This window comes from Gouania willdenowi, chromosome 6 (genome assembly GCF_900634775.1).
Source record: "Gouania willdenowi chromosome 6, fGouWil2.1, whole genome shotgun sequence".
Classification (NCBI taxonomy): Eukaryota; Metazoa; Chordata; class Actinopteri; order Blenniiformes; family Gobiesocidae; genus Gouania; species Gouania willdenowi.
This window is the reverse complement of record NC_041049.1, coordinates 496,986-506,544: the sequence shown is the minus strand read 5'-3', so window position 1 is coordinate 506,544 and position 9,559 is coordinate 496,986. Positions and strand designations below refer to the sequence as shown.

At 39.7% G+C, this 9,559-nt stretch overlaps 1 protein-coding gene across 1 annotated transcript in view; it reads right to left on the bottom strand.

Annotated features, from left to right (window-relative positions):
* Positions 1-6,704, bottom strand: part of ldhba (lactate dehydrogenase Ba) — a 14,439-nt gene extending 7,735 nt beyond the window's left edge. Inside the window, exon 1 of the mRNA XM_028450978.1 lies at positions 6,536-6,704. The gene's annotated coding sequence lies outside the window, so the exon portion shown is untranslated. The remainder of the gene's footprint in view (positions 1-6,535) is intronic.
* Between the last annotated feature and the right edge of the window lie 2,855 nt (positions 6,705-9,559).

Here is a 9,559-nt window from a genome sequence, read left to right as displayed (position 1 = left end):
TTTAACGTCAGAGTTCATCTATGGATTCTGACTGCAGTGTTCTTTGATTACTTTCCATGGGACACAGCAGTCAATGTAAAAGTTTATGTTTCCCGTAACAGCATCACAGAATTCATCCACATTGTCAGACTGGAAAACGGACCAATCAGTGGCATCAAAGCAGCGCTGGAGCTTGATATTAGCCTCTTCAGACCAGCACTGAACCGTGTGAGAAGTTGGTTTGTTGTCTTCTCCTCTGTGTATAAGAAGGAAGCATGAGAACAGAGGAGTGATCAGACTTCATAAAGCAGGTCTGAGACAGGACGTGTACGCTGCCTTTAGGTTTCTGTAACAATGATCCAGAATATGTGCACCTCTAGTTTGCTGAGTCACATGTTGATAGTAGTTGGGAAGGACAGACCTTAAGTTACATTTATTAAAATCACCAGCTTCTATAATCACAGCGTTGGGATGAACACTCTCACATTTGTGCAGGATGTCACTCAAGTCATTGAGCGCGTCATTGCCGAGTTTACTGTAATATAATTACAGTAAACTCCCGGGGAAGATAAAAGGGGCAACATCTTAAAACAAGGCATTCCAAATTTGCAGTACACGTTTGATTAATAATTTAATTGTCCACCTCTAGATTTTTTTCGTGCGCTCCTTCACTCTGTCCGTGCAGAAAGCAGTGAATTATGGGGGTTGAACACGTTACTGTGGAGCCATGTCTCGCTGAGGCAGTACACGGAGCGTTCCCGTGCTTTGCGCTGGGACTGGATGAGGCTCTGAAGGTCATCTGATTTGGTTGGGAGAGATTGGACGTTCGCTAAGTAGATGGAAGGCAGTGGAATCCTGGAGGAGCGGTTCCACAGCCTCACGAGCAGCTCGCCTCGCTTTCCCCGGTGTCGGCGCTTCCTCTGTCGGCTACAGGCTCCCTGCTCCACACCGCTGTCTGCACGGCAATGATGCCCAGCTCCTCGTTCTGTTCACGGCCACAGTAGTGGTTTGACTGCCGCTCTCCGCTTCCTCAGGTTGGGTATTCTACGAAGTTTTTCCACCTCAGATCAGGTAACACTTGTGACAGCTCACAAACTTTGTCCCGGATGTTCAGAAGTGTCTTACAATCGTATTTCACAGTACAGTTGTTTTTAAAATCCCTTTGTGCAGTCACTCCTGTAGATTCTACGCAGCTTTCTACTTATCCTGGGTTACCATGACTACCTGTCAACACTGAGCTGTTCAGCAAAGCTGCATTTAAGACAATTTTATGAAATAACTCATTAACGGCAGTCCAAACAAATCCAACGTTGCACATCTTTGAACCAAGCAGCAGCCATGTTTAAAGTCTCAGGTCAATCTGACCCTGATCCACAGAGATATTTGAGACACACACAGACAGACAGAGATAGATAGTCTAGTTTGTCTTCAGTGTCACGTGGTCCTCAGCAGGGACAGACTGTCCCAATGTCTGGGGCCAGGGTCTGCACAGTGTTACCAGCTTTCTGGTAAATGGACATGATTTATATAGAGCTTTATCACCACTGAAACAGTCTCTAAGCTTTACATATCAGCTCATTCACCAGTGGGACAGGACTGACATGCAAGGCACTAGTCGACCACTGGGAGCAACTTAGGGTTCAGTGTCTTGCCCAAGGACACTTCGACACATAGTCACGTACTGGGATCGAACCCCCAACCTCTCGATCAGAAGACGACCCACTACCACCTGAGCCATGGTCGCTCTCTGCTTTAAGGATGAACTTAACAGCCCAGATCCACTGGACCTGCTGCTGAAACCTTTTTTCCATCTTTTCCCCACAGCCTTTAAACGTTACCAGTATAACCAGTGTGTGTTGCTCTGATGGGGTCCACACTGAGTTTTATCTTGAAGCTGGTCCTAGGACCATTTTACTTTCAACTCCCAATGCATCATGGGACAGTTGAGTATGACTAGTGTGCTTAAAAATGTCCCCATGTAGTATACATCCTGGTATTTCTCACCTACTCAATTTGTTCATACTATCTAATGTGTAGGTTTGCGTATCGATTGGTCCAGGGGATCATTTTTCGATTCTCCTGCAATCGTTCAAACTTTTAAGTTTTGTTTCCTACATTCAATACTCCACAGTCCACTGAACAGAAGAAGAAGAAAAGAAATAAGAAGCCGGCAGAAGTATTTGTGTTACAAGAGCTGCACGACTTTCAATACTTTTAGTATTTCAGCTCTCTGTGTGTGTGTGTGTGTGTGTGTGTGTGTGTGTGTGTGTGTGTGTGTGTGTGTGTGTGTGTGTGTGTGTGTGTGTGTGTGTGTTTCTGCTGACGGGTGAATAAAGTGTGTTGGGTAATAACATGAAGGTGACCATCATCACCTGAATCCTGACCTTTCTCTACCCTCTGATGTCTGTTTTATAAACACACAGCTTCAGTTTATGAAACACAACCTTTAGTTTTTATATTTACAGTGAGGGGAGGGTGGTTCAGGGAAGGTTTCTGACTGTTTCATAATTCCTTCAGTGTTTCCTCTGAGTTTTCTCTTTAACTGCAAATGTCTGTTTGTATCTGTAATATGGAGAAGGGCTTATAATGACAAATAAGAACATGATGTTCTTTCTTGTATCATGGTTTGGGTTCAACATTAACCCAAAGATTTAGAATCAAAGCATTAAAGCAGAACTAAGTTAGTGTTTTCACCTTAATAAATCCTTCTCATAGTCCCTGGTGTTTATGGGGTGATTGGGGGTCTTTCACCTGCTTTACGACAGACTATGACCAGCCTCGTGGCTGCACATGGTTGTCTACTAATTCACTTTTATCAAACTTATATCAGGGCGGAGCCAGCAAAAAAAAAGGCAGAGAAGACCTTTGTCTGAGGAACGGAGCAACTCCATCAGTAACAGCTCAGCAGCAACACACAGCAATCACACACACTGTCGTCACAGCAACAGGCACGCACACACACTCGCAACCCAGCACTCCATCAGTGACAGCTCAGCAGCAACACACAGCAATCACACACACTGTCGTCACAGCAACAGGCACGCACACACACTCGCAACCCAGCACTCCATCAGGCAGCACACACACAATTATCCATCCATCCATTTGTCAGCACACAAACAAACAAACACACATTTCCACACTTCCATATTACTCCCACATCATTCATTTTTTTACTTGTTTCTTCCTCACACTGTTCACATGGTCACATGAATCCGTGTATTATTCGTTCATTCGTTTTTCATTATGTAACAAAAACATGAAAAACAAAAAAAAACACTCATTATTTGATATTTGTTTCCACAACTAAAATAAAAAAAACAGAAAACACCTTGCTTTTCAAATTCAAGCTCTTTTGCTTCGGTAGAGAAAACGAAAAACGGAAAACAAACATCTTTATTAATTTTCTCCATCACCAATTGGCCAAAGTACGTGACCAGGAAGTGAAGCTTTACACATTTGGAGATATCTTTATCTCTGCAACACTAAGGAGTCTCTAAATCCTCCTACATGTCCGTGAGGAGGTTCTGTGTTCAACACCAGCTAAAGCAAATAGGACACGTTTCTGATGCACAGCTGGAAGCAGCGATCTAGTCATGCCGAACTGCCGTTAGCATAGCCGTTAGCGTCGGATGAGAGTACACTTCCGGGTCGCGTACTTTGGCAAATCGGTGATGGAGAAAATTAATAAAGATGTTTGTTTTCCGTTTTTCGTTTTCTGTACCGAAGTCAAAGAGCTTGGATTTGAAAAACAAGGCGTTTTTTGTTTTTTCATTTTGGTTTTGTAAACAAATATCAAATAATGAATAATTTTTTTTTGTTTTTCATGATTTTGTTACATAATGAAAAACGAATGAACGAATGATACACGGATTCACATGGACTATATGTGTGAAATCATCCTTAGTGTCACTGTTAAGAGTAGGATTTTTCAGTGATCGATTGCTACTGTCTTGGGGGAGCAAAGGTGTGCATGTAGCTGTGGGGTGGGGCAGGGGGCGGGGGCTGCGGAGTGTTTACAACAGTGATTAAACCAAAAGGGACCTTTAGGGGGAGCTCTAAGCACAAGTTACTTAGTTCTGCTTTAACATAGGAAACATCATTTTGTGTTGTTTGTTTTTTATGTGCATTTCTGTTGTCCTTTTGTGTATTTTTGTATTTTTGCAGGTTTTTCTTTTTTTTTTTGAAATCTTTGTGTATTCATGTTTGTCTTTTTGTGTATTTTTCTACTAACATGTATGACTTTTTGAGTCATATTGTGTATTTGTGGGTTTTCTTTTTAGTTATTGTGTATTTGTGTTATTGTTTATTTTTTTTGTGTTTTTCTTGTCATTTTGTGTATTTCTGTTGTTGCTTTGTTCAAATTTGTAGTAGTTTTGTGTTTCTGAAGCTTCTTGACTTTTACTGTATTCTCCTGTAACAGTATTCTGAGTATATTTTAGTGTGTTCTTGCTGTTGTTTTGTGTAATTTTCTGTAGTTTTTGCGTTTCCTTTGGGGGCCGCACAAAATTAGACCACCATTGGCCCATGCTTGTATTAACCAGTAAGGTCCTAAGATAAGATGTTAGCTTGTGTTTGTGTCTGAGCTAAAGACGTTAGCTTGTGTAGCTGGGAGAGCGAGTGCCGATTGTAAAGTTGCGCATGCAAAAATAAACAGCAACTTTAGCAACAAACCACATTTAAAAAAACTTATGTGAATTTTTTAATGTTACTTTTGACCAGATTTACAGCAATATTTGAGAAATTTGTGATGTGTTTTTTCTTGTACAAGCATAATGTCAATGTTAAATCTAAATGTTAAATCTAAATCTAAATGAATAAATAGCGCTTGTTTTGTCGATTAACTTTTATTTTGGTACTTCTGGTGAATTTGCATATTAGCTAAATATTTAGTTTCATCAATGACATTTAGATTTAAGAGTTAATCATTCAACATTTAGATTTAGGTTTATAATTTAACATTTCATTTTTATATTGAACATTTAGCATTTATATTTAGATTAACATTTAGATTTAACATTGACATTATATTTTTACAAGAAAAATAAAATTTCTAAAATATTTCTGTAAATCTGGTCAAAAGTAACATAAAAAAAAAATCACATACGCTTTTTAAACATGGTTTGTTGCTAAATGTCCCATAGTCGTGACCCTATTTTGATATCACGGATCACCAGAGACATTTTTTATTATGCCCAAAAAATAAATAAAGTTTTATTGATTGATAAATTAGTGTGATAATAATAAATAAATAAATAAATAGTGTGTTACGAGCAGCACTATAGTGACGAGCTCAGATATTATTAATTAAAATTAAAAAGAATGTATAGAACACAGTTGTTTGACATTGTCATCCATCCATTTTCAGACCGGCTTTATCTGGTTTTTATTGATCACGGGGGTTTAACGGTGCCTATCGCTGGCTCACGCTGGGCGCTAGGCGAGGGTACACCTTGCACAGGGCGCCAGTCCGTCGCAGGGCAACACACACACACAAACAACCACTCACACCCACAGGTAATCTAGAGACTCTAATCAACCTAACAGATTGTGGAGGAAGCTGGAGAACCCAGAGGAAACCCAGGCAGCACGGGGAGAACATGCAAACTCCACACAGAAAGGACCCAAGTCTCCACCTAGGGCTTGAACCCAGGACCTTCTTGCTGTGAGGAAGACGTGCTAACCACCAACCCGCCGTGCGCCCTTGTTTGAAATTGTGTATGTTTTAATTCTAAAAAAAATCATTTAAAATCAGTCATTTTTTTATTCAATTACTAGATATTTCAGCTGACACTGCGTGGGGTCATTTGAATAAAAGCATCTGCTAAAGATCAGAACCAAAAAGGTTTTTATTCACCATGTACAGTTTAAAACAGCACAAGAGAACAAAAAACAATAATATTAATAACAATATATGTAAAATATAAGGGATTAATAAAAGATAAGTATATAGAAATACATAAGTGCTGCAGATAATCGTTAGGTAACATTATGTTTAACACTGAGGCTTTAAGGTGAACTGATCTATGTTCACAGATCTAAAGAAATGTAATTCAGAGATAATGTGAAACAAACTGTGGAAACAGTTTCTGAGTTTATTACTATCCAATCACATTAGACATGACGTAGCACCAAAGGATGGAGATCAAAGGTAATCAAATGAGATCAAAGGTAATCAAAGTATGTGAACAAAGGACAGACAGTGAAGGACACACTGACCTTAGTGAGTGAGTTAGTAGCAGTGTGGTGTGTTCATGGAGTGACTAACCCACTGCTCTGTGATTATATAACATATAAAAGGTTATAAAGTGATGAATTGTGACTACACACAGTTCTTTATAAGCAGGTTATATAACGGTGGCTCAGGCCTGGAGCCTCAAGGCTCTCACGGAGCTCCGCATTTAACGAGGGTCAGCAACAGTTCGCTCCTCCTATCAGTACACTATAGGTTCTATTATTACATTATTATCACATTATTATCACATTATTACCACATTATTATCACTGAGGCGTCGGGCGCGCGCACAATGCAAGCAGTAAAATGGAGAATACTCACATTAGTCGATGAGATGTGATGTGTCCGTTAGCTGCAGCAGAGCTCAGACTGTGTGTGTGTGTGTGTGTGTGTGTGTGTGTGTGTGTGTGTGGAGAGGATGAAGGCTCAGAGGAGGGGGAGGAGCATCTATTCTCTTTATCAGGATTTAACATGTGCACGAGCGTTCCACAATGGAAGCCACAGTCTGTATATATATATATATATATATATATATATGTATATATATATATATATATATAAGGTTATAAATATACAACCACAGTGTCATGTGTTGGTTATTTAAACCTTGGGTTCTCTTTTCGTTATTCTGTCTTTGTTTATTGTGAGTCTAGTCATGTGTTTAACTCTTGTCTGTGTTTCAGGTGTTCCTGTTTGTGGCTCCACCCCCAGTGTTGTCTGTATGCTTGGTTGGTGATTGATTAGCTCCCTCATGTTTCCACCCAGGTGTGGCCCGTTCCCAATCAGGCCTCCTCCACTATTGAACTGAGTGCTTGGTCACAGTGTGGTTGCTGGTTCATCGTGTCCTGCTGTGTCTGGTCCTGCTTCCTGCTCCCTTGTCTTGGATTTGAGTTTTGTTTTGAGAATAAAAACATGGACTGGTTCCAGGAACGTTATGGTTCTATCCTGCCTCCATCTCTCCTTGCATTTGGGTCCACACAGGACCATGACACACAGTCTATATATATAGCTTTTATAGACATTATTTTATTGCATAATTGTGACCATCACCAGCCCTCCCTAAGGAAGGGTAAGAAACACTTTATTAAAGGGAGAATATAAAAAGGGAGAGCAGTGTTACACCTGGGTGAGGGGGAAGGGAACAGGGAAGAGGAAGTCAGGGTAGGAAATGGAAAGGGTGGGGAAGAGTCGACTGTTTTAAGGTGAGAGTGAGATGTGATGTTATAGTTGTGTATATTGTGCGTAATGTGTTGTGTAATCAGTTCAGCCAGTCTGGTGACAAGTGTGTAAATGTAAAGTGGTGACATAGCACCCAGCTTAAGTATAATGGTGGAAGGAGTTAGTGATAATACCTCAAACCGATATTTGGGATCAACGTGTCTAAGGTTAAGCCCCGTACGAGTTCATCCCACGACCCAAGGCCAGTGCATCCATGAAAGTGAAAGGACTAATGGACTTATCAGCTATTAATTGTACTTTCAGACTGATAGGATCTATCTATCTATCTATCTATCTATCTATCTATCTATCTATCTATCTATCTATCTATCTATCTATCTATCTATCTATCTATCTATCTATCTATCTATCTATCTATCTATCTATCTATCTATCTATCTACCGACCTGCCCACCAGTGATGTGCAGTCAGGGTAGGCAGTGCCTACCCAAGGGTGAATTGATATTTTGATTATTTGTTTTAATTATAATACAATTATAAATTATTTATTTTTCAATTTCCGATAGCCTACAGTACCTATACGTTTGAAAGTAAATAAGTAGGTTTTAAGTTTAACCTTAAAGGTGTAGAGAGTAGCAGCCTCCTGTAGTAAGACTGGGAGCTGGTTCTAAAGGGGAGGAGCCTGGTAGCTGAACGCTCCGCCTCCTGTTCTACTTCTAGATACTTTAGGAACTTCTAGAAGACCATCAGACTGAGAGCAGAGTGATCTACCTGGATGATAGGACACTAACAGGTCTCTATAGATATACAGGAGCTAGATCATGTAGAGCTTTGTATGTTAACAGGAGGATTTTAAACTCTATTCTAGATTTTACAGGAAGCCAATGAAGAGAAGCCAATACTGTAGAAATATGTTCTCTCCTGTTAGTACCTGTTAGTATTCTAGCTGCAGCATTCTGAATTAACTGGAGACTTTTTAGTGAGTTACTAGGACATCCTGACAGTATAGAGTTACAATAATCTAATCTAGATGTAACACATGCATGGATTAGTTTTTCAGCATCACTCTGGGTCAAGATATTCCTGATTTTATAGATATTACAGAGGTAGAAGAAGGCTGTCCTTGTGATTTGTTTAATATGAGAATTAAAGGATAAGTCAGTATCAAAGATAATGTCTATGTTTATTACTGTGGTGATGGGTGACAGAGTGATGTCATCTAGAGACACTATTTACTCTGATAATTTATCTCTGAGGTGTTTTGGACCAAATAAAATCACTTTGGTTTTATCCTGGTGAAGAAGGAGAAAGTGACGACTCATCCAGGATGTGATGTCATTAAGACAAGCCTGGAGTTTTAATAACTGATGAGTTTCATCTGATTTCATTGAGAGATAAAGCTGTGTATCATCTGCATAGCAATAGAAATGTATATAATGTTCTCTGATAATGTTACCTAGTGGAAGCATATATAATGTAAAGAGTATTGGTCCTAAAACTGAACCTTGTGGAACTCCATGATTAACTCTGGCTGAGGACAGATTATTAACATGAACAAAGTGGTTCTGTCTGATAGGTAGGATTTAAACCCAAAAACACTTTCCAGTCTCTGCAGCAGTAGATGATGATCCACTGTATCAAAGGCTGCACTGAGATCTAAGATCACCAGAACTGAGACCAACCCTCTGTCTGAGGCTAAGAGGAGATCATTGGTTACTGTTACTAAGACAGTCTCTGTGCTGTGATTGGCTCTAAAGCCAGACTGAAAGCTCTCTATAAATTGTTCCTATGAAGGTGATCACATAGTTGACCTGTGATGACTTTTTCAATAATTTTGTAAATAAAAGGTAGATTAGATATTGATCTATAAATGGATCAATGGTTGTTTTTTAAGGAGAGGTTTGATTACAGTGGTTTTAAAGGCCTGTGGTTCATAACCTGTTACTATAGATGTATTAATCTAGTTCCTGGTCAAAGTCCAGCTGAGCTCCTGACCCACCCTGACATGTAAACACACCTGAACTCATGAAGGAACATACAACCCACACAGTAGAACCTACACATTTACTCTATCAGGTTCTCAACTCAGGGCTTACGACCCAAAGTGGGTCACAAACTCATTTCATCATCGCTCGTTTGAGTTGGAATTAAAAAGAGCTTGTGTTT